Raw genomic sequence first — 24,698 nt, 5'->3', positions numbered from 1 at the left:
GGGCCAGGGAAGGGAAGCTTGCTGGGGCTTCAGTTCCCAAAGTGCCTTCAAAGCAGAGGAAAGGTCTGCCGCCCTAGGGCTCCAGCCAGGGGAAATTGGGTGGGACTCGTGACTGCGGACTCACGTAGGTCTAGGTTTCCTGTTGCTTCCTGGTGTCTGGGAGTAGAGGTGGAGATTCTGATCTCTGGCCAGGCCTTTGCTCCCAGACCTTCAAACACAGCACCTATTCATACTTGCCAAGAATTTGCCACCGAGGCCGTGTGCATCTTCTGGTGCTCCTCCAGTCTGTGAGATGCTTGACCCTGGGAGGCTTCTGAGTCATCCCTACCTTGTAGACGCTCGGAGGGGTAAGGAATGCTTGTGTTTAGGTGAAATTGCTTTGCCGTATGTTTAGGCATGCAACCATGGAGCCCGCCCAGCCTGCACGGCCTCCCCAAGCCTCCATTTCTCATCCTGACTGTCCGAGCTCCTGGAAGAGTGGGCTGCTTTATGGGAGATTGGGATGCACCCTTTCCGTACCCACCTGCCTTCCCCTTGTTCTAGCTAGCTGCCATTATCCATAGTCGGTGAAGAGCAGGTCCAGTCCAGCCTCCCAGGCTTCAGCCCACTAATTGGTCTGGGCCAGGCTTCAGGAATCCCAGAGCTTGCTTGGCGGTGGTCTCAGGAACGATGACAGCTTGGCTACAGGTCTTGGCTTGTAATGAAGTCCACATAGGGCCTGCAGGGTGCAGCCAAGATGAGACACCAGGCCCCACTTCACTCCGCCTTTGGATGGATGATCTTTATTGACAGAAATCTGTTCTTATCTGAACCTTGGTTTCCTCATCTGACCAAGCTGTTCTCCCACTCAGCACCCTGAGGATGAAGCTAGCACAGTGGCCTCTTTGTTGGCCTTCCTTGTCAGGCCCTGTGCCCACTGCCCTCCAGCCTCTTCCTGCCTCTTCCTCTGAACCTGGCCACCATCGCAGCTCAGTCACCTTCCTTCTGCTTCTCACCTTCAGGCCTCTGTGTGTGCTGTTTGCCCTCCAGGACCCTGTTCCCTTATATGTTCTATGCTTTTTGTTATCTCAGACAGTTCGGGGAAAGGGTCACCTCCTTGACGAAGCCTTCTCTGCCAGTCACTCAGGCTGAGATAAGGGATTTTGTGCGGGGGGTGGGACTGAAATCCCAAGTCTGTGTCACCCTGGATCATATAGCCTTAACCCCAGCTGTCCCCTCCTGGTTGAATGGCCCTGGTGACAATAGTCCCTCTTTTCCAGAGAGGTGGGGTTCAGTGAGATAATGTGTTTGGTGAGCAGGAGGCGGTTGAGAAGTGGCAGTGGGCAGCACGGTGGGAGAAACTGCAGAGAACCTCAAAGCCTGCTCACAGCAGGCCACCCAAGCCCTGCTCCAGGGCACAAAATTCTGAAGTCTACAGCAGAGGGTATGGGCTTCCGGCAGTGGGTGTGACTTCAGGCAGGAGATGTCCAGCCACAGGGGAGGTGGCTCCAAGATGACCTGGAGGTGGCAGAAAGTATCTAGAGAGGAGCTAGGGCAGAAATGAATCCGACAGACTGGGCTGCTCTCTGAATGTAGTCTGGGACTGGGAAGGGCAGTCCTAGGTGACCAGCCTCCTGTCTCTTTTCCTCCTAGCTGTGTCTGCTACCACTGCTGGAACTGCCAGCAAGCCCCAAGCCTGCCCTGCTGTACGCCCAGGTCTGGGCCACTAGACTGTCCCAGCAGGCCAAGGGAGTGCTGCTCAAGGCTCTCTCTTGGACCTTCGATGGGTCCACCTGGTTAGAGTCCCCTCAGTTTCTGAGGCTGCAGCTGGCCCATGACCGGTGGCTTCTTCCTCCCTCGCTGCCTACAGGCGGCTGACTTGACAGCTTTCCTCCTTGGGGAATGAGATCGCAGGTGAAGCCATGGAACCCCAGGGATTGAGGAAGAGAGACCCAGAGTGGAACAACCACCCTGCAGGGTGTTGTCAGGTGCACTCTCCTGGCCCAGGGCGAATGGTCCTGTCCCTAAGGCCCTCGGTGTTTCAGAAAGTCAGACTAGGCCCACACTTCTCCCAGGGGACCTTTCTTTACCCTATACACCTTTAGTCTCAGTTTCTGCCTCACTCTGCCAGGGTCTTGTTGGGCCCCAGGGACTCCAGAATAGATACTTCCCTTCGGAGAGCTCCGACAACAGAAACTGGCTAATAGCTCCAGGCTCAAGACCGTGTTGAACAGCTTATTTTCTTCAGCTCTTTTGGTCTGTTTTCTTCTTACCCCCATTTTAAAAGGACACAGAGGCTCAGATAGAAAAGGCGTGGCCTGTGCGCTGCAGGGACTGATGCTTCTGGATTGGAGCTCTGCCATCTAAAAGCTATGGCCTTGGCTCCTCCTTCTCCGCTCTCCCTCCCTCCCCCTTCTAGTCCTCCTTTTTATATTTTCCTCCCTTGAGACACGGTCTCACTCTGTAGACAAGGCTTATTTGGAACTCACAGTAATCCTCCTGCCTCAACCTCCTGGGCACTGTGACTACAAGTGCAAACCAGTCTCTGCCTCTGCTCTGTCCACCCTGATGGGGTCAAAGGGTACATTTCCCAGCAGTGTCTCCCTAGGATACAAGTTTTTGATCTGGGAAGTGGGACTGGGAGGAACCTTTTCTGGCGACCCCATGGAGACACAGCACAGGCCCCCTCCCCCAGCCTCATGGGCTTCTGTTAGCTGTGCTATTGAGAAAGGAGGACCTGAGTGCTCTGTTGATGGTGACCGAAGGGAATGTCAGACCACTGTCACTGCTTTACCTACACTCCTGGCTTGCAGACCCTGGTGTCATTAGGGGTCCATTCCTAGAAATATGGTGCTCAGCTCCTGAGTGGGACTCGGGGAAGAACACACATGCCCCCCCCCACTCTTACACACCCACCTGCCACACCTGTCTGTCTCTGCTGAGCTGGGAAAAGGCTGAGGGGCAGACACATGGCTGCTATACCTCAGAGCTTTGGGTTCTGGTACTGGGGACTGCAGGGATACGCTGTCCTGGCTGGGCCCTGCCAGGCCTCTCAGGACATCTGGCAAGCGTAGTAAAGTGATCGTTCTGTGTGCATGGTTTTCTGAGTGCTCTCTCTGTGGGGTCTTACTTAAGACTTCTAGCCAAGTCCTGACTGTGTGATGATTGTGCATCATAGAAGAAAAAGCCAAAGCCAGGCGGTGATGGTGCACGCCTTTAATCCCAGCACTCGGGAGGCAGAGGCAGGTGAATCTCTGTGAGTTTGAGGCCAGCCTGGTCTACAAGAGCTAGTTCCAGGACAGGCTCCAAAGCTACAGTGGAACCCTGTCTCAAAAAATAAAACAAAACAAAACAAAACAAAAAAACCACAAATGAACAAACGAAAGAAAGAAGGAAGGAAGGAAGGAAGGAAGGAAGGAAGGAAGGAAGGAAGGAAGAAAGAAAGAAAGAAAGAAAGAAAGAAAGAAAGAAAAGAAAAGAAAGAAAAGAAAGAAAAGGCCAAGATCCAAAGTCGCTTGCCCTAAGCCACCTGACTGGTCAGGGCTACGACTTGCTCGCGGCTGCAGGGTCTGTTGCAGCTGAAAGGAAGAGAGAGTTCTGTTCACACACATCAGCCACTCAGTGTGTCTGACTTACCGGTGTGCCACAGCCTCCCTTTCTGAGCAGTCTCCACATCTCTGCCAGTCATTCTCATAGTCTGTGCTGACTCCCTCCTGAGCACACTAGCCCTGGGATGCCCTTGGCTGTTAGCCACGCCCCCTGGTAGCACCTGTTTTAATCACCAGCCCCTAAGCTCTCCCTCCTGGTGCAAGCTGCTTTGGCATCCACTCTGGGACTGGAATGACCCAAGAAATTTGAGGGCTTCAGGGAAAACCTGCTAAGCACCGACTCCATGCTTCTCACCACCATACTGGTCTGGTCTCTGTTCATTGGGGGCCAGTCCAGGACTCACAGCTGGGAGATCTAGGCCCAGGCACCTTGGGAGTAGGGATTCTGGGGTCCGATCAGGCTTCTTGAATGTTCTGATGACTTAGTCACCCAGCACCATTCACCCAGTTCCCATGACCCAACTGCCTTTACCTACAACCTTCTGGATTTATTTTACATGTATGATTTGTTGCGTGTGTGTGTGTGTGTGTGTGTGTGTGTGTGTGTGTGTGTGTACCATGTGTGTATGTCTGGTATGGAGTCAGAAGAGGGTGTCATATCCCTTGGAATTGGAGTTATGAATGGTTGTGAGCCATCCATCATGTGGGCTCTGGAAATCAAACCTGGGTTCTTTGCAAGAATAACACTTTCTCTTAACTGCTGAGCCATCTCTCTAGCCCCAGACACTGCCTTCTAGAACACAGCAGGACAAGCAGGCCAGAGCCTTCCTGGCACAGTGCATCTGTGAAAGCCTCGGTAGTGGTCCTGTGGCACTACCCTACCAGGGGCACTGGCCTCCATCCCCAATGCTCTGTCAGTCTCTGGCCACCGGCTCGTCACACCCACTGTGGCCCCACAGACGTGCACCTGGGAGGCAGACGATGGCAGTAAATAAGCCCCAATGTCCTGAAGAGAGATTTCAGACACGGGGGCCCCTCAGGACTTGATCTGTTACTGTAAATTCTGGAAGTAAAACTTAAGTTGGTTCTATTTATATATTTATCTTTCCTCATGGAAATAACTTTTTCTGACTATATGAAAGTAATTTTCTAAAACAAAAATGAGGTCCTATTATTCAGGTTGTTTTTCTCCTTATAGCATAGAGTCTTCCATGCCAGTAGCATAGATGTGCATTGCTTTAAAGGACTGGATTGTATTATATTGTGAGGGTGGTCCATAATGTGGTGACCTGTTCTTCTGTGGATGGTGGTGTCTGTAACCCCAGCACTTGGGAGGCTGAGGCAAGAGGATCTTTTTTCAGGTCAGTCTGGTCTTTATAGCTAGACTCTAACTAAAGACAAAAAACAAAACAAGATACATGAAACTGAAACAAAGAAGATGAAGTCTTGGGAAGGACTTGGCTAGCAGGAGCATTTTTTATCATGTACCTTCCCATCTTAGCAACACCCATGCATGCCCTAATGGCCCAGGGTCCAGCCCGGAGGACCTCTCTATACCCTAAACACAGGGCCACTGTGTCCCAGTTTTGTGACACAGACAAAGTAGCCATATCTAGGCTACGCAGAGCAGAAATAAAGGACAACTATGCTCTGGCCCAAGGACACTTACCCATCAAAAAACCCACAACGGAACCAAACTATCGCTTCGTTTTTCTTGACGCATTAGCATTGCGGTGATTATTCTGCCTCTGTCCCAAATTCTGGCTGTGTGACTTGGGCAGGCAGCTTCCCTGTTGGAACTTCTTTTCCCTCTTCACTCACTGGTTCTTGCTTTATTTGCACTGCTGGGTCCTCTGAGCATCAAGCTCCTGCCTGGGTCTGGGCTCAGGGCTGGAGCTGTCTTGGGGAATGGGAGACTACCCTGAACAATATTTTGGCCTGAGCCTGTAGAGACAGCAGCTGAGCAGAGGATCTAAAACTCAGTCCAAAGGTCCAGGTTCCTTAGACTGTGTCCCATCCTGCGTAAGATCCTGGTTGGGTTGGATAAAGTACGGTTGTGGAGGGAAGAAAACAGATGAGACTCAGCAGCCCCTCAAACCATCCTGAAGCAGCCACAGCATGGAGGTGTGAAGACCAGCAGGTGAACATTCCCAGCCCCTCCCTAGGCATGACTCCCACATGCACGCACGTACGCATGCACGCACGTGGGAACTCACTATCACTATCAGGACTGTCCTCCGCCAAGGGCACAGCAGGAGGGCAGCTGCTGGGAGAGCGGCAGGAGAGGCAGAGGTCATCTGCCAGGAGGGAAGGAGCTGCCTGGACTACGTCAGTGCCTCCCCATCCTGACTGCAGTGGGGCCCAGGGCAGCTGCTTCTAGGTGTACCCAGGAACTGGCTCACCAGGAGCCTTGGTTCCCAGTGGGTCCCCAGTGACATGAGGGACATGGCAGCTGATAAGAGGCAGGAAGGTCCCACCAGGCCCAGGTTAAGCCGCCTGGCTAAATAGCTGGAGGCAGCGTGGGCTTTCCTGATGGCCTGAATCCAAAGGCATTCAAGCCAGCCCTCCTCCATCCCCTTCCTAGACCTCGATCTGCCATCTGCTGCCCATCACCCCTAAAGCCCAGTTTTGTTTCTTGAGAGAGAGAGAGAGAGAGAGAGAGAGAGAGAGAGAGAGAGAGAGAGAACATGAAGTTGGGTAAGTAGGGAGTCGAGGAGGATCTGGGAGGATTTGGGGGAGGGGAAAGAATATGATCAAAATATAGTGTATAAAATTTAATTTAAAAAAAAAGTCCCTTCTTCTTTTGGCCATGGCCTACGGTGTGTGCCTGAGGGCAGGAGTAATCAAGAGGGAAGTGACCATTCAGGACAAACCAAGGTGATACTCTTCTTCCTACCTCTGCCACGGTGGCTCAAACCAAGAAACCCTCTCCAGGCTGTTGTGGCTGGGATTTCTTTGTCACTGGAGAGGTGCCAGCAGTCTCTGTTCCCAGCCTGTGATGTGCTGTCCGGCTCTCCCTGAGGACTGAGGCAGTTATCAATAGCTGGGGGCAAGGCTACAGGCCCATCTTGCCAAGTGGCCATTTGGCGGATCATTGAACCTCTTGCAGGGTGTGGGTATCTCTACTCTTTGGAAGTGGGGACCTCTAGGCTCTTCTCAGCCCGAATCCTCTAGGATTCTGTTGTTTCCCCCCTGAAATTCAGCGTGTTCATAGAAGCTGGAGTTCATCGTGGTTAGGTCCTGAGTGTGAGGGCTCCAAGGAGATTCAGGAGGCCCAAGCCCAGAGGCTGAAGCAGGAGCTGTGAGGGCCAACAGTATGGGCCCTAACCCTGAGGGACATGGTCTGAACTGTACACAAAAAGAGGAAATCATCTTCAAAAGTGTAGCGTGTGTGTGTGTGGTGGGTATGTGCATGTGTATATGTGTTGTGTGTGTATGTGTGACAGGTGGGAGTGGAGCTGGGGGGTGTTCATGCAGAGGTCAAAGGTGGATATTGGTTGTCTTCCTCTGTTGCTCTTCTTGCCTTGAGCCTGGTTCTCTCAGTGAACCTGATATTCACTGTTTCAGTGAGGCTGGCTGGCTAGCTCCTGGATCTGTCTGTCTCTGCCCCTAAGGCTGGGTTTCCAGGAATGTGCTGCCTGGCCAGCTTTTACAAGGGCGTTGGGTTCCAACCAGGTCTTCTTGCTGGCACAGGAAATGGTCTTACCTACTAAGCCATCTCCTCCATCGTACTTGGAGCTTTTTATGCCTGTTTACTTTTGCTGAGTTGCTGTGGGTGGCTTTTTAGTGCTTGTGAGCTAGCCAGAGCAGACTTTATATTGGCCGCCTGGGAAAGGCTGTGTGTCTCCTCCTGCCGCCTGCCTCGCCTGCGTTCTCCCCTGGTAGGGACTGTGCAAACGGGTACTAGTGACATCGTCCCTTGTACAGTTTCAGCTAGTCCCAGCCTCAGCCTGGGGTAAGTCCCTTCAACACGAACCCTAGACTGTCCAGTAATAGGATTAAGTAATTTCCCTCTCATGGAAAGCACCAGAAACAGTGTGTACTGTAAGTCAGTCTTATTTCTATACCATCGGTGGAGGACTTGCCTTTCCTTCCCTCTCCCTGGCCTGGGGTCTTTCCTGCCCCCACAGTTCTGTGCTGAGCATGCTCTCTTTCTTGCTCCCTACCCCCTGCACCCTCTTCCCCCAGAAAGCCACACTTTGTTGTGACTTTTTGCAGGACCTGGGCAAAGCTGTGGCTTTACCCAGGGGAGGGTTTTGTAGAGCAGTATTTGAGCCACTGTGGGCAGCATTTGAACTTCAGCCTCAGCTCCTTCCCAGGCCTGCCTAGCCATCTCTGCTAAGCTCATGGCTAGTTGGGAGCCCAGATGTGAAAATCCTCCTGAGGGCTTCACCTCACCAGCGAGGCCAAGTCCAACCCTCAACAGCTGAGCAACTCTGGGCAGGTTACCTGACCTCTCTGTGTACTAAGCCATCACAAGCTACCTCCAGGTGACAGTGGGGTTTTACAGAAGCAGTAGGGACAGGAATGATCCTTAACATCCTCTAACCCTGTCTTCAACCTGTCCCTGACTGTCGAATGGGGTGGGAGGAGCCAGGGAGCCCCCAGAACGATTCTTCAGTGCACCTCATCCTGTGGCCCCAGGATGGAACTTACTGGCCCAGTTTAATTAGAGTCCTTCCAGGAACCTTGTCAAGAAATGAGCGCAGAGCCTCAGGGACCGGTGGGGTGGTGTGCAGAGGAGCTTACATATCTGGTCCTGCCCCTAGATGTGCCCAGGAAGGGAAGGACACTGGGCCCTTTAGAGAGGACACAGTCCTGTGTCAGATAGGGCTGAAGAGCTGCCTCAACTCCATCCTCTGTCCCCTGCCATGCCCAAGTAGTCTACCTTTGGGGATGGGGAAGGCTGAAGGGAGAGGCTTAAATTGTTCTCTTCTGTGCACCACTGGAGACCTCTGTGTCTGCCTTTATAGAGATGTCCCATGAAAGTCCCAAGGCGCTGCATGAGCAAGCTGCCCTTGGGTAGTGAAGTAGCCTCTGGTCAACGTGTATAGGGATCTCTCAGCTGCCAGCATCTAACACCTGGGACAGGGGGCTCCCGACTGCCCACTACTCTCTGTGTCAAGACAGAGTTTTGTATGATACCTCCTCAGGAGGTCCAGCTGGCCTGCCTTCTGGTTCCAGCTGGTTTAGAAACCTCTGCTTACAGAGGCTGTTCCGACCTCACTCGGGGCTGCTCTGGATTCCTTCCTCTGCCATGGCCCCAGTACAGAGAGGCCCATCCTCCTTGGGGGTCTCTGTCTCTCTGACATCAGTGTGGGGACCACAGGCTGCACATTCTCAGGGAAAGGTAGGAACTGGAGGGTGACCCTGGGCCTGGTGTGCCGTCTACCTCTCGCAGCATGCCAGCTCCCTTGGCGCCTGCGGTGGGATTTCTGAGAGTCCCAGGGGAGCATGGAGGAGACTGGAGCCCTGGATTCCTCCCTCCAATGACCCCCTAGGTTGGTTATGTGCCCTGGGCCCTACCACGGGATCACTGGCCCATTTCTGTGTTTTCAATGAGTCTTAACTTCTGCCACTATGAAGGGGGGGGGGGGAAGAACTATGACACTCCACCTGTATGTTGTGGCTGGGGTCAAACCAGAGCTCCCCCTACACAGGGACTTTCACAGGTGATACCCGCAGGGGGCTTGCTTTTCCAGTGACAGTTCTGTTTCCTTATTGACTGTCACTGCCAAATGCCACCCTGCATGAGGATGACTCAACTTGTTCTGGTCTGCTCAGAGTCGTCCCAGGGTTAAAAGTAAAAGTCTCACATCTCAGGAACCCTTCGTTCCCCTGGACCCTGCACCAGCCTTTCTGTACCCCACAAGCCCAGACTGCTGCTCCCCACCCCCTGCAGCAGGACCTCCCCAGATACTTGGGGAGCCAGCGGGACATGGCTTCCCTTGGAAACAAAAATGCTGGGTCTCTACTCCACATTTCAGAGAATGCAGAGAGAACCAGAGCCAGGGCTGAGCATCCCGGGTGCTCTGAGGAGCACAGGGCACTGGCCACTGATCTGCCTCCAGCACAGCATCCCAGGTGCTCTGAGGAGCACAGGACACTGGCCACGGATCTGCCTCCAGCACAGTATATGATAGCTTTTTGGTTTCCCACCCTCGCCCTGCTCACCTCTCACAATTATGGGTCCTCTGTGATCCTGTTTCTATTGGTACTCTGCAGGACATTTATCCATCTAAGTCCTGCTGTGACTTCATATCTCCCTGAGGAAGGCACTGAAACCCTAGAAAATGTCAAAGACACTGGCCATCTATCTCCTGTGAGGCTTCACCAGACCAAGGCTTTCCATGTGGTCTTGAAGCTCATGGTAGCCCTTGGGAGGTGGTCTGGAAAGAAATTACTATACCCATCACACAGATGGGAACACTGAGCTCTCAATCCCATCATCCCTTGATGGGTGGGGAGAAAGGAAGATGTCATGGTGGCTGTAAGAGGTGTTTCTGGGTAACCTGTCCTCATCCTCTCTGTATGCCCACTCTGTCAATGTCCTCATCTGTAGGAACCATGGAGACAGATGGAGGAAGAGGGGGGACACATGGGAGGGGTAGAGAGGGTACAGGAGTATTAGGAAGGCAGGGCGAGGGGAGGGGGTCCATGCAGCATTGCTACTTCCTCTTTGGTTCTCACAGTTTGTCTGCACTGATTCCTGACAGATGGAGGGAGGGGAGAGTTGGTGCCAAGAGGCTGTCACCGCAGGCGGGCAGAGCTGGGGGAGGGTGCTTTGTGTCCATGGTTTGTGTAGGGAGGGAAGCAGCTGGTGGTCTGGCTGCCTGGCCTCCTCGGAGCCTATTCCCCAGAAACTTGGGGGTGGGTTCCACGTGGATGTTGTGGGGCAGGAAAGCGGGCAAGGGGTGAGCCTGCCACCTGCCTGGCTGGCTGTGCCCTGGCCCCTACACACCAAGGACAGATGCTGCTCCCTTTCACTGGGTGTTGGCGGTGGGCAGGGACTCTGGGGGCTGGGACTGAGCTGTGGTCAAGGAAGGAGCTGGGGATCACAGAGAGCATTGAGGGCTCAAGCAGGGTGCCTTCTGGGCCAGAGCTTAACACCAGTGTGCACTGTGGTGGGTTTGCTTGATCTGCCTTCATGGCTGGAGGCCCCTTGCATTTCTTATAGACCCCAGCAAAGAGTGGACCGTCCTGACCTAGAATTGATCTGATCCCTTTGGAGTATCTTGTTTCTTTAGGCTGGTTTCAGCAGGCAAGAATGGCTCTCCCCTCTCTCCCAACCCCCAGTGGCCACACAAGGTCCAGAGTACACTTACTGGTTGGATGTGTAGGTGGGTGGGTGGATGGATAGATGGATGGATTCTTGGCTTGCATAGCTCCTGAAATAATAATGCAATTCTCCGCTCTCAGAAAGTTCCTCCTGTTTGTCCTGAGGCCTCAGGGGTCCCAGCTTTTCACAGGGTCCACGGGGGCCTTTGACTGATCTTGTTTACTTAGAGCATTTCCGTGAATCTAGAGACTCCCTCGAGCCGGCCCAGTTTCTTAGTGACCCGTGGAAGGGTTGGGTCCCCAGTTTGTTGGATCCCCAGTTGCTGGCAGAGATCTCTACTGCGCCCTCACCCTGCGTTCTGTCCTCACGTGTGCCTTGTGGAGCATGCTCTGCCTTTACTCCTTCTTCACAGAGGTGATGCGTGAGGTGAGAAGTGATGAGTGGCTTCCTGGGGTGTGCATGGAGAGGGGGGGTCGCTCCCCAGCAGGGTGAGGTGCGCTGGGGCTTGTTGAGGGCCTCTGGCCTAACAAGGGCTCCCGGTGCTCTTGTGGAGGTAGAATCTGTTCAAGCCCCAGCCCGTTCCCAGGCAGATGTTTGGCATCAAGTTCTGGCTGGGTAGTTCCTCACTGAGAACTGAAGACCTTAGGGCCCAGGGCTCCTCCTGTCTCTGGAGCCAAAGTGGAGTCCAACTTGGGGGTCCAACTTGAACATAAGGCCCTTAAACTACAAAGTAACCCAAGATGTGTGCAGGGCTAAGGCCCTGGGCCTCTTTCGTGGGCATGGACATCTTCTCATTAATATTAATAATGAGTCATTAATGATAAATTACAGTGTGTCTCCCTCATGCCAGGTATCTGCTGGCGTCCTGAGGACAACCAGAAGGAATGGAAGATGGTGTCAGTCTTGAGAGCAAGGGATTCCCACCACTGCGGTCCCTTCCCCAGAGCCCGACTCTGGTTGGGTACCTGGGATGGTGAGACAGCCTAGTTAAGCCTCAGTGGCTGGAAGACAGGCTCCTGGACCACTCTGGTTGGATACCCCCACTCACTGTCAAGAGCTCCTTCTCCCTTCGCATGTCATTTACAGAGTCGCCCCACAGACACTGTGGCCAGGCCCAGGCTCAACCCAGGGTAGCCCAGGGCCTAACTTTTCCCCACAATCTTCGGCTCTTTGGATTCCTCAAGGGGCTCTTTTCAGTGAATGTAATGGATGGCAGGGATCCCTCCCTCCACCCACACTGTGACCCACTCTACTACAGCCATGGGGCACAGGAGCTGGGCGGGTCACCTTCCCTTGTAGTGTCAAGGTGTCCTGTCTGCACAGTAGGGCCTTGGTGGTCCCCACTTCAGAGAACTGATGGGCACAGTGGACCGTGGTTACTTAGTGGCCTTACTCTGTGAGGCAAAAGAAAGGGTGGGGAAACTTACCAAGGCATATGCCATGATGAGTTGGGGGATTCTGAGCCTGGGGTCTGGCTCTCAGAGGGCAGTGTGAGCACTCTATTGGAAATGGATATTTGAGGCTTCTGGCATCCTAAACCCCTTTCTGTCTCTTCAAGACCCCAACCCATCCCCCTCCCCAATCTTGTGTTAGGGATAGTCCCCATTTTGTCCCTCAGGATCCCCGAGAGCCCATTCTGAGTCTCTCACCTCCCACATGAGCAGGAGTGTGCAGGCAGGGGCTTGGGTACAGGATATGGGGGGTTTCCCCACTCAGGTTGAGATGTGTCACAACATTAACGTTAATTAAGGCTTGTTAATTCAGCCCCGCGCTTACGCAGAGCTCCTGACGGCAGATTACTCATAAGTGAGGCGGTAAATTTACTAAGCGTTTTTCCAAAATGCTCAGAAGCAAAAACCATATTGGGAAAGGCCTGGAGGGCGAAGGATGCTCAGTTCTTCCTTGCCTGCACCCGTCCCCATCCTCATGGCCTGGGCAGTGGTGTGGGTACAGGGTGAGGGGTAGCCCCTTGGAAGATCTAGGTTAGTAGACTGCTTCCAGTCAGCTGCCACACTGGAGTATATAGCAGCTCAGGGCAGGGGGCTTAGCGGTCCCTCAGCTTTGCCTCAGTCCTGTCCACAGCAGACTACTGAGACGCGAAGACATTCCCGTCAGTGTCTTCTACACAAGTGGTCGCAGCAAAGACAGCTTTGAATCTGTCTGTAAGCTTCCAGTTCACCTTAGTGTTGGCAAACACCTTCACATTGTAGTGCAGTCTGAGGGTCCTGCCCCCCCCACCACGCACCTACTCCTGCAAAAAAAGGAATGCCATGTATGGGGATATCACAATGGAGTCCTTCCCTGTCCTGAGTTGTAGGGGCAGATGGCCCCTGCCCTCTTATTAGCAAGGTGAGGGGTGGGGCCTCTGCTAGGTACAGTGTGCCCCCTCCCCCTAAGCCCTGCTATCTTCCTTGGCCTCTGGCTGGGCCATGCCTGAGACATTTGGAACAAATCCAGGCCTTGGATACCTAGATTTTTTTTTAATTAATTAGAGCATTAAATGGTAGCCCAGTGGGAGAATCCTACCATCTGGCTGTCACAGGAGAGGCAGGCAAATCTCGGCGTATTTTCTGCAGTGTGTGAGCATCATAGGAAGCCACCTGTGTGTGTGTGTGTGTGTGTGGGTATGTGGGTATGTGGCCTGTGTGCTGCAGCATGTGCCCAGTGTGGCATGTGTGTCTCTGTATGTTTGGTATTTGGGGTACATGAGTACACATGTGGCTGAGTATCTCTGTACATTCATGTTTGTGTGCTATGTGCCATGCCTGAGGACCTGCATGTCCATTTTAACATACCTCCCTGTGTGTGGTCTAGCCTCAGGCCTGGCTTGTGGACAGAGTGAAACAGGCCAGGCTATTTGCCTAGTGGGCCGCTTGGGCCTTCCTGGCAGAGGTGGTGGTCACAGACTGTTTGGGCAGAAGGCAGGATGGAGATAGGGTTGGCAGGTATACACTGGCATCGGGAAGGGGGCAGGAATCCTTGTGCTTTGTTTGACAGATGGGGCAAGTCAGGCCTGTCCATGCGCAGAGCCAGGGCAGAGGAACAGGACTTCCCTGGGCTCCCTGTGTGGTGCTTTTTCCGCTCTAATAGGCTATTGCCCTGGCCAGAAATGTGTGCCTTAGGCATCTTTTATGCTGTCAGATTTTCATGGTGGCTCGGAGAGATTCCTGAAAGAGTACCACTCTTACTTCTCAGGACTGACCAGGGTCACGTTCAGAACTCCCACTGCAGCTCCTGTGTTCTTATTCCATAAAGGGGGCACCTTGAACTGCTGGAGAACACCGGACCTAGTAGGTCCATTCATTCGCTGTGTGATAGTTGTAAGAATTAAGTAAGGACTGGCAAGGTGGCCCAGTCAGAAAAGTGTTGCCTAGTGCACACAAGGCCCAGGGTCCAATCCCCAGCATTGCATAAGCCTGTCATAATGGAGGTAGGAGGATTGGAAGTTCAAGATAATTCTTGGCTACATTAAGTTAAGGCCAGCCTGAGCAACAAAGTGACCTATAACCCTGTCTCCAAAATAATTAAATAATAAATAAATAATGTCACTCAGTGGTAGAGTACTTACCTAGCATGCAAGAGGCTTTAGGTTCGATTCTCAGCACCAAACTAAGTGAGGAACTGTATGTAATAGGCTCTGTACACCTTAAGGAGCAATGAGGTAGCCATCACTCCATAGTCAGGACCAAGTCTCAGCCCATGTTCCTCATCTAATTCACATATACCAGGCCAAGTGACCTGCCAGAGGTCGCACAGCCAGTAAGGGACAGAGACAGGATTTAAGCCCTGCGTCCTTTAACTTGCTCCTGGCAGGAGGTTAACCACAGCAGGCAATAGACTAGACTCTCAGACTTCTGTGCCAGGAGGAACTGAAGGGCAAGACCAAGGGGAATGAACTTGCTCTGAAGCAGACAATGCTTGCAGGATAGGCGTCTTCACTTCCATGCGAGATACAACGGGCTATTTTCCTGGGGAATATGCTGGCCCGAGGCAGTTGGTATCTTTACCTTTCATAAGGAGCACAGAGAAAGGGTAGCATAGCCGATGTGTGGGCCAAAGGTCTGTGAGTAGGGAGACTGTGCTGGACATCTGGCTCTATTCCGAGCCTGTGTCTTGCTCGGCGCTTGCTGAGCCCTGTGCTATAGCAGCCCCTGCTCCCTAACTTTACCTCTGCTGCTTGCCCTCTGGCTGGACCAGTGCTCTGAGACAGACGCCCCACCCCAGTCTTCCCTAACTGTGGGGTTCATCAGTACCTGGCCGATGCCTGACTCATAGTAAGTGTCCCTCCTCCCCTCCAGATTCTTTGACTTCCAGCTGTAGAGATCTGTGACTCTCCTGTTGACCCAGGATTTGAATGAAGCTGGCCCTCCCGGATGCTTCACCTGGGAAAGTGAGTACCATAGAGGAGAGGACAAAGGGAGGCCATGGCAGTCTCTGCACCCAGCTCTCCTGGAGGGAACCTGGGGATTCCTTCTGTCATTAGCACTTGTCAGGCAGACCAGTGGCTGCACATGGGCCTGCCTTCCCCCCTATCCTGTTTTGGCAAAACGGTCTCCCAGGTAACGGGGAATTTTCCCTCATTCCCATCATTAGGGTTCCAGGGCAAACAAACAGCCTAATCCAGATGAGCCTTGGGCCACAATCACACTCGTTTGGGGTTTTCTTTTTATTCCTAACAAATTTGAGACGCTTGAAGTAATTGGTATTCCACACAGGTTAACAGAGCCACTGCCTCCTCAGTATTATGCCTTAATTTTCTTTATCGCATAGCAAGTTGGAATGAATCGCCCGCTCCTGCCTTTTTCCCACCGAAACCTATTACCGGCCTGTCTGCTGGTTAAAGTCATTTCGTGGCAGCTCTTGGCTCCTTGCCACTTCCCTGAGAATCTTTCTGACCAGAGCCAAAGAACAAGGAGGGTGAAGAATCCATTTGTACAAAGTGGGGGTCTCCTGTTGAGAACTTATTCCCTCCCTGTTCAGGAGGGACAGCATTCAGCCTCTGGCCTGCACAGATTGGCCATATGTCAGTGGTGGGATTCCTGTGCCTGTGGTGGGGGAGGGGCGGCTATGCCTGCTGCTCCTGGCACCTGTGTTAGATCCCATGACAGGAGTTTCTGGGGTTTTGCAGTTTGTCAGTGAGTGTCTCTGATGGCTACACTGGAAACTTTCTGTGACCAGTGCCCATTTTCTGGCTCAGTGGGTCCGAGTAGTGTAATTTTGTGTGTTTTGTAGTACTGTTGTGTCTTGGGATATGGAGAGCTGGATCTGTGGTTATGTGACTCGTATGTGTGTGTGTGTGTGTGAGAGAGAGAGAGACAAAGAGAGAGAGAGAGACGATAGAGGCAGAGGGAGTGTGCAGGTGCAGTGCAAAGCATCTCTCACCTGATGGCACTGAACCCAGAGTTCACTATTTGACTAGACTGGCTGGCCAGTGAGCTCTGGGATTCTACCCGTCTCTCCTCACCCTCTCCCAGAGTTCTGACTTTGTTTTAAATATGGGTGCTCGGGGGTACAAAGTCAAGTCCTCACGCTTGCACGCAGGAGCTTTATCAGCTGAGTCCTCTCCCACACTCGCCCCTCCCTCTTCAGCTGCAGTTACTTCTGTCCTGTCAGGGCTTGTGAAAGAGAAATTGCTTTGCTAAGTTTGTGCTGGGGGTGTCACCTGAGTGTCACCTCAGGCTGGTCCCAGCGTCTCTGGCATCATTTTCATGTTTACAAAGTTGAGAATTGAGCCAGGTAGCCTCCAAGGCCCAAGTTCCGCTAGAGTGTCTCATGTGGCCTGGTCTCCACCTAGCACCTCATAGGACCTGGGCATCTCCATCTAGCACCTCATAGGACCTAAGCTGCGTGTGTGTCTGTCCATCTGAGCCTTCAGCCTCCGAACAGTCCCTTGACCATCTTCTGAGGAAGATAAGAGTTGGCAGGACAGGGAAAGAAAGTCTTTCTGATTAGGAGGAACCTTGACCTTGGTTTCTACATGTCTCCCAACATTTTGAGCCAAAGCAGTGCAGACAGTGAGGCCCTGGGTACCAAGCCATGGTTTCTTCTCTCTGCCTGCCTTGCCCTGGGCCTGGCAATGGGGAACACTGCATCTAAAAGTTAAGGAGTGTGAAGCTTGTTTTGTCCAGTCCATCACACCACTGACGGGGAGATCAAGGCACGGAGACAGCCAAGGCTCCAGAGCACAGCCAGCATCCTGCAGGCTGGGGCTAGAGATACCCAAGGTTAATTTAACCCTATCCTCAGTAGAATATAAGCCAGTAGGAACCAGCAAGAAAACTCAGGGAGAGTACTTTGCCATCTAGCCTAATGATCTGAGTTCAATCCCCAGGACCCATAGGGTACATGGAAAGAATGGACTCGTGTAAGTTGTCCTCAGATCTCCATACATGTCTGGTGACATGAACACACACACCCACTAAGCCTGCAGGCATCCCTGCCACAGGGCCCAACAATTTCTCAGAGCCGTACCTTAAACTGGACGCACAGATGAACAGAGGTCCCTTACATGGCTAGTGTGATCAGGGGTTGACAGGCTCCTGGATCCTGTCTGCTCCACGCTTGCTAACAAGAATGAGAACCCAGCATAGAGGTACACTCACAGAGGCAGCAGGCCCAGCACGAGGAAGCAGATTCCCCAGGAACACATGTTGCTGTTGAATGGTCCTCTGGGCTCACAGGAATGCTTCACCTACCGGCCTAATGGGTGAAGAGTGTATCTTCTACACGGCCAGAGCCTCTTCCCAGCAGGAGCAGCCACTACCTAGGGGTGACCTCCTGTGGGAAGAGGTTAGTCACTCCTTTCCATTGGGGATCTTTGGGCTCCTGTAGCCTGGCTTCCTTGGCACTGGCTGCCGAGTTCTGCTCTGGGATCTCTGGACTTTCCCTTGGCAGCTGGTAGGGCCTTGATCCTAAAGAAGCCTGCTCAAGGGTCCCTCAGCAGATTGACAGATTGGCAGAGTAAGGCTAGAATGCAATCTAGAACCTCTGAACTGCAGAAGAGCTACCCCTCCTCCTACCAGGAGGCCTATGGCTGGAAGAATAGGTACCCAAATGAAAGGGACCTTGTGTGTGTGTGTGTGTGTGTGTCTTAGAGAGGCTTCAGGTGGCTTATCTAGGCTTAGGTAGAAAGGTTCCTGGCCAGAAGAGGTTGAGATAAGTCAGGTATCCTCTGTCCCAGTGAGGATGGTGCAGTTGGAGCCAGGCAAGACCCTGGTCTAAAAGGATTTCCCAACCTTGCCTCCTGTTCTCTGGAAGCTTCTACTTCGAGGATGCCTTGAGTTTTCTTCTGTTTCCCTGGGACCTAGAATCCTAGTGCCAAGTCCACATTCAAGGATGAGGCTGTATCTGCTCCTTAGGAGATGGTGTTCCTGAGGTGTACACCTGTGCCTCCAAGCAGGATGCAGACATTGGGTTTGGGTCCTTGGCAGGCATCAGCCCAAGACCCCTGCTGATCCCAGCCTATCCACTTCTCTCCTGCAAACCCTTCCCCCACCCCCAGCTGTCACTGGCCCAGTGCTGCCCGCTTCTACAAATCACTGGGACAGGAAGATGCCTTTGTTGTCTATCCCTCAGCGCTGCTCATCTTTCCTGTGGCGACTGGGAGTCCCACATACTCCAGAGAGAGCTTGAACCTCCCTTGGTGACAGCCAGACCGAGTGTCCGAGAGCAGCGGGGATGTGGTGGATCTGAAAGGAGGAGCTGGCTGTGGGAAGCTCTGGGTGACCCTTTGGAGGACCTCGGTGCACACCAAAGATCACGACCTCTATTTGTCTTGAAGTCACCCCTAAAGGCTGATCCAGATGAGGACACTAAGACCCAGAGTGGAAGAGCCACCTTGCTAGTTAGGGATGTGGGGCTAGAGAGTCTCTGAGGGAGTTCCTAGGCTGAGGATACTAAGGAGAGAGCCTGTATCAAGGAGAGAGGTATGGGCTTATGTTTTGACTCAAACCCTGCTGTGATGTTTTGTTCAAGTCTTTCTCTAGAACTCTCTCCTGCCTCCTGTGATGGATGGTTCCTTCCTCTAAGGTCCCCAGCAAAAGATGGCAGGAAGATCTATTTCTTCATTGGGAGACAGTGGTACCAGATGCTCACGCAGTAACATTGATGTCTGCCACAGTCATGGATCACCAGGTGATCCTGACATTCCAGGCCCGATTCCACTACTTCCACGAGAGTATCTCTGCAGGTATCTCCTACATGATCTCTCCTTCTGGCCTCCTGGCCCCTCCCTCCCTCATTTTATTGCCTCTGTGTTGGGGACATTGTGTTTGACTCCTGTTGTGCTCTGGAGAGAATGTGTAACCTGTAGTGAGCTGGGCAGGAGAGGAGACAACTGGAAAGACTCGGGACACTCTTACCAACTTAACAGCAAAGAGGACTTCACGTAAGTGATCCCCACCATGAGAGGATCTCTGTACTTGTCTCTGGCTTCCTCAGCAACTCTGGGGTCTTCCTCATTCTCCCCAGGTGGGAGGAGAAAGGACCCAGATGTCTTGAATGTCACCTGCTGATGGACAGTGGTGGCCTAAGTCTTGTAGCCAGCTTGGCAGCATAGAGCAGGGGCTTGAGCCTACATGCCACGCTTGATGTGTGTCAGGCCTCTAGGAAGTCTGCAGTACCACTGAGAGCCTGGAGTTGTGGGCTGTCAGAATGTGGCTGCCTGGACCCAGGGAAACAGGGATGTAGGTGATGCCATCCGCTGTTTGCTCATGTCTCTGACGGGCAGTGACTGTTAGTCCTAGGAGCTTAGGGTAGGAAGCATGAAGACTAGGAATCCTTAGAGAGTTAGAGCCTGAGACACAGGGAAGCTGTTTTAAATGTCAGACCCAGGGGACCCAGGGCTTATGGGAACATCCCGTGCCTGGGGAGGGGTAAGAGTCTGAACCACAAAGCAGCTCCCCAGCCCAGAGTTTCCGGAAGGTTCCTGCAGAACTGCTGCGGAAACAGCAGGTGGGGTTCCTCACTTCCTGCCCTGTTTCCACATGGCAGCTCCATATTCATCGATTTTCTGTGTTGGAGTTTCACTTGGGAAAAGGGTTTTTCTGCTTAAGTGTGAAGAATAACATTTGCCAGGGCTTGCACTGTGTGGCAGCTCCATGCCAGGACCCACCCTAGCCCGAGAGGTTGTTTCTGGCAGTGGGTGGACAAGCCTGCAGGCCAGGGCCTCCTGGAAGGGGGTGCAGGCTGCTCCAGGCCACTGTCTCCTCCCCCTCTCGCCCCTGCTGTGTTGTTGCCCCATCCAGAGAACACTCTTAGTCTGTCGTCCTGTTGACTGGGGTGACAGTTTAATAGTAGCTTCCTGGGCTGTCATTTAAATCTGCCTGCCAGGTTAGTAGGCCAGGGGCGGGCTGGCACGCCCCCTGCCCCCACCCCGGATCTTCATTCTGCTGGCAGCAGTCGCCTTGGCAACCCCAGGGCCTGGCAAGCTCTGCAGAAGGGTAACTGTGTGGGGAGCAGCCCTTTCATCTCCCCGAACAGGGTACAAGTGGCCCAGCTGCCTTAGGGCTGGCTGCAGGCAGAGCCAGGCCACCCGGTGCTGGCCTGGGCCTGAGAGAGGAAGTGGAAGCAGCTGAGACCCTCTGGGCAGGCTCTGAGGTGAAAGCTTTAAGTCTTTGGCTTCTTCTTCCTTCCATGGGTAGGGACCCATCCCAGGTCACTCCCCTGAGTGCTGAGCTAGACTCCACCTTTCTTACTGGGCTCTGCTCTGCCTCTCTCTGAAGCTCAGGAGACCAGAGGGAAGACAGAATCTGCAGCCCTGATGTCTCCCGCCTCCCTGGTCCAGGTGGCTGGACTCAGTCCCTGATTTGAGGACTTATGTTCCCCCAGTGAGAACCCTTGAGCTCATCTGGGCTGCTCTTTGAACATCTGTTATCCATGGTCTAATAGGAGAGGCCCACAGTGAGGTGACTGAGTACTGTTCTCTCTTGGTGCAGAGATCAAGAGCTTGGATCACATAGTGTTTCCCAGATACGGCTCACTAGACTTACTTTTCTTGGCACATTAATAGACGTAGCATCCAGAAAGGGGAAATCTCTTCATTAAACAAAATGAGAAGTACTGGAAGAAACAGCCCATCGGGTATCTGCTGCAGACTTTTGTGGGGGCTTCTCCGTGGGGAAGACATGGGCATGGCTGCCAGGCTCTTTGCCTGTATCCTGACTCTCTTCCTCTGCTAGGGGCCATTGGTCCATGTCGCATAGCCTTACTGAATGGCAAAGCAGACAGAGCCATGGGTCTCCCTGGCTGCCGAATAAGCAGTTCTGTGCTTAACCAGACCCTGAGTGGGTCCCTGGGTGAGCTCAAGGAAAGCAAGGTCAAACTGAGCCTCCAAAGGGCAGTTTTGATGCCAGGCAGAGCAAGCTGGCTGCTAGCACGGTAGAACTCGCAGGCTTCATGATACTTGCTGTCCACCCAGTCCCCTACAGACTGTGCTGTTTCCTCCAGTCCAGGCCTATTAGACCTTCCCAGAACACCCTTCACCACCAGCCCCATCCTCAATAGGCACCTCCTTCCTTGGGCACAGTCTTCCTCCAGTGGCCTAGGAAGGTCTCTCAGGCTTCCTGGCTGCACAGTTGGTCCAGCTCAAGTGTAGCCTCCCACAGGTACATGCTGTGATCTTGAGCTGTCACTCATCTGGGAACTCTGGCTTGGTAGGACATTCCCTTGGCCGTGATGAGCAGTTGGAGTATCGGAAGTTACATCTCTGCGCAGGAGTGCGTGGCTGGGATCCTCAGTTTGAGGCTATGCGTTGTCTGGGGAAGGATGCCTCTGGGGGTGGTAAGTGGGAGTGGTGAGAGATCATAATACTTGGCAAGATCACCCAGGGGCTGAGAGCTGCTGAAGGACCAATCAGCACCACGCCTCCGTCTCCTGAGGAGGAGCACACCCACATGTGTTGACTGACAACCAGCGTCACAGACCGTTTAGCTGGGGCCGGGGCTGTGACTGTACCCTCCTCAACCATGTCTCCTTTTGTGTCTCAGTTCACAGATCCCCAGCGCCACCCCATCCCATTTGTCCCTCATAGCAACCCTGTGTTTTGTGGGGCTCAGAGAAGTAGTATATCTTGAATAAGGTCACACAGCCACAGAGGGCAGAAGAGTCCCTTTGACCGTGAACTGTCTGATGCTTTCTTTTGCTCGTGTTATTATAAATAGCAGTGGCTCTCACTTCCTTTGTCCTGAATTTCCCACTGTCCTCTGTTCTTCCCTGGGGTAGGCCCCTCCTCGCCACCCTGTGGAATCCCAAGTCCTTTGTAGCAGTCCATCTGTTGCCATGGCGCCAGATTATGATGTCGCAGACCCTGGATGACTGTGTATCACTCCTGCAGTGTGGAGTACAGGGACTCACAGAGGTGGGCATTGTACAAGGGGCAGACTGGCACAGAGGGACATAAATCCCTGGAAACAGGGAACCACAGCCTGGAGCCCAGCTGGGGAATTGCCCTGGGAACCAAAGCCAAGGCCAGGAGAGTAGGGTCTGGCATGGCTTGCAATGATGGCCCTGACCGACTGCTTGGCCTCTTCTGTGGCAGGCCTGAACTAGCCTGGTTACACTGGAGAGACCTGAGGATGCCGAGCTTATTCTTTGAGCTCTTTTGCCTTTTGTCCTGGGGCAGTACTACACAAGATAGCCACCTCCCTACTGACTTAGAGACAGAAGGGACTTGCTGTTGGTCACCTAGGGAAGAGGCGGACATGCCAGAATTCATCTTAAGCTCCTATGCCAGATCTTCCTATGTGATTTCAGAGGTCCAAAAGAGCGCCTCTCACACCTGAAAGTGACCGTGCTGCCTCCATTTCTCCAGGGTAGTACATTACCCAAGCCCAGGTCACCGTAGGCCAGGTTTCTGCTATACACTTTTGGGCACATGGCAAGGGTATATATACCTTTGGGGAAAGAGCCTCTGTGCTGCTTGGTTGCCTTGCCACAAGGTCCCCGAGGTTTGAGGGGCATCTGTCTCAGGAATCTTTGCTGTTTACCTGCCAATACCCTGATGACTGCAAGTCTTAGTGGAAAGGGATTTACTTGCCTTTGGTAGCTGTCACACAGACCCCTTGCAGTCCTCCTACCGCCGCCTACCCACTCACCTCTGAGCCTCAGTTTCCTCTGTGAAAGGATTAATTGCAGCCACCAGGGTAGCTGTGAGGGGTTCCTAGGATTTGGAGTGAAAATGACCCAAGATACTGGAACACTCTGTTCCTAAGTCTGCCATGGGCTGGTCGGCCCTGAAACTGTCATTTCTAACACTTGACTGCTATGGCTTCCATGCCCAATGTCTGTCACGTCTTAGCATACAGGGAAAGACTAAGCTCTCCGCTGCATTCCCAGAATGCTCAGAAAGAATGCTGTTGGGATGTTATCTGGCTGGCTGAGTCCCTGCATCGCCTCGTGCGAGCTGTCTCGTTCCTTGGCAAGCAAAGTCCCAGGCAAGCCCCCTTATTTGAGCATCTTGGACTTGGTGTCCAGTTCTCTGTATTCCCAGGGCAGAGGCTTATTGGATACTGGGTCTGTCACTGACTCCTCAACTTATTTGGGGGCTTTTCTGACACATGTGCCACCGTTTAGGGATTGTGCTGGTTGAAAGAGCAGGTTTTTGACTTGACAGGTTCAGATCTGCTCTCACGTAACATGTCATCTTGGGCATATAACTTAACAGCTTTGCCTGGGACTTTGCTTATGTCAAGTGGGGAAAATATCAGGCTGCTTGTCCTAGGGTTTCCTGAGTAAAACATCCAACAGAGACTGAGGGAACTGGAAAAATAAAAAAGAGGCATCTATCTTAGGAAGACATGAAGAAAATTCTTCAGAATACAGATGCACCATAAGGATGCCACGGAAAAGCAAAGCAGACATGGAGTGGAGCCAGAGAAGCCAGTCAGTTCCCCCAAAACCCTGCTATGTAACTGGAGGATCACAAGATGGAAAAACCAAAACCAAAACAAAACAAAAAATCCTTAGGTCATGGAATGTGCTTCCCAAGGGGAAGGAGCCCTGCCCTGGATGTGTAAGAGTAGAGAGGCCAGACATGGGCTTGGTGTCCTCCTAGGGTCTGCCCTGGGTCCTCTGTGGAATCTGACATGGTACCTGTTGTGGAGGGACAGGAAAAAAGCAAGCCACCCCAGACCATAGAATCAGCGAGGACACAGAGCAGAGGGCATCAGATTTAAGGGCACAGGCCAAAACCAGCCTGTGGTTAGACTTTGAAAACAAAATTGTATGGAAACACAGCCCTGTTCACCCACCTCTTTCTGCTGGGGCTCTGCTCACAATAGCAAAACTGAGGTGCAGGACAGAGCCTGTGCAGCCTAGAGCCCCAAACAGCTACCATCTGTACCAAGCTTACCAGGCTATAGAGGACCACTTAGAGAGAGGGTTTTCATATGACAGCCTGGGCGGAATGCGATGGTATTCATAGTGTGTAGGGACCCAGGGTGATGCCAATTGAGAAGTTGGAGAGGGAAGAAAAAGGAGGAAGACTTACTAGCCCCTAGAAAGGGGCAGTGTCCAGATGGCCCTAACATCATATTTAGTGCCTCTGTCATTCAGGGAGAGGACTCCCAGGCTCCATAAGGACACTATCCCTGCCAGTTCTAGGACCTCTTGACCTGTGACTACTTACTATGTGCAAAAGATTGTGTCTTGAGGGCTGGAGAGATGGCTCAGCAGCTAAGAGCAGTAGCTGCTCTTCCAGAGGACCCAAGTACAATTCCCAGCACCCACATGGCAGTTCACAACTGTCTGTAACTCCAGTTCCAGGGGATCTGACACCCTCACACAGACATACATGGAAGCAAAACACCAGTGCATGTAAAAGTTAAATAAATAAATAAATAAAGATTGTGTCTTAACCAAATCCCCTTCCCTTTCCTTACAAAGAAGCCAAAGGC

At 52.7% G+C, this 24,698-nt stretch overlaps 1 protein-coding gene across 12 annotated transcripts in view; it reads left to right on the top strand.

The window, feature by feature from the left end:
* Lrp8 (LDL receptor related protein 8) overlaps positions 1 to 24,698 on the top strand; it is a 68,433-nt gene that overhangs the window by 4,397 nt on the left and 39,338 nt on the right. The window lies entirely within an intron of this gene.

This window comes from Myodes glareolus, chromosome 3 (assembly GCF_982192425.1).
Source record: "Myodes glareolus chromosome 3, mMyoGla1.1, whole genome shotgun sequence".
Classification (NCBI taxonomy): domain Eukaryota; kingdom Metazoa; phylum Chordata; class Mammalia; order Rodentia; family Cricetidae; genus Myodes; species Myodes glareolus.
This window is presented reverse-complemented; position numbering and strand designations above follow the sequence as displayed.